This window comes from Phalaenopsis equestris, unplaced genomic scaffold (assembly GCF_001263595.1).
Source record: "Phalaenopsis equestris unplaced genomic scaffold, ASM126359v1 Scaffold000297, whole genome shotgun sequence".
NCBI lineage: Eukaryota > Viridiplantae > Streptophyta > Magnoliopsida > Asparagales > Orchidaceae > Phalaenopsis > Phalaenopsis equestris.
This window is the reverse complement of record NW_018164739.1, coordinates 312,438-312,676: the sequence shown is the minus strand read 5'-3', so window position 1 is coordinate 312,676 and position 239 is coordinate 312,438.

The following is a 239-nucleotide window of genomic DNA, read 5'->3' as shown; positions in this document are numbered from 1 at the left end:
AAATACGAATGGTGAGTGATTAGGTTTGTTTCTCTTCCTTTTTATTATTATATCTTATTTATTTATTGTGAAGTAGATGACGGGACATAAGGACGTGGTTTGGCGCTCAAAGGATATAAACGTTGGGATTGGGATTGGGATTCGGCAGGAGTTAACGAGTCCTTTTTTTTTCTTAATATTGATATTAATCATAATATTGAAAATATATTTTGAGAGAGATTCATATATATATATATATA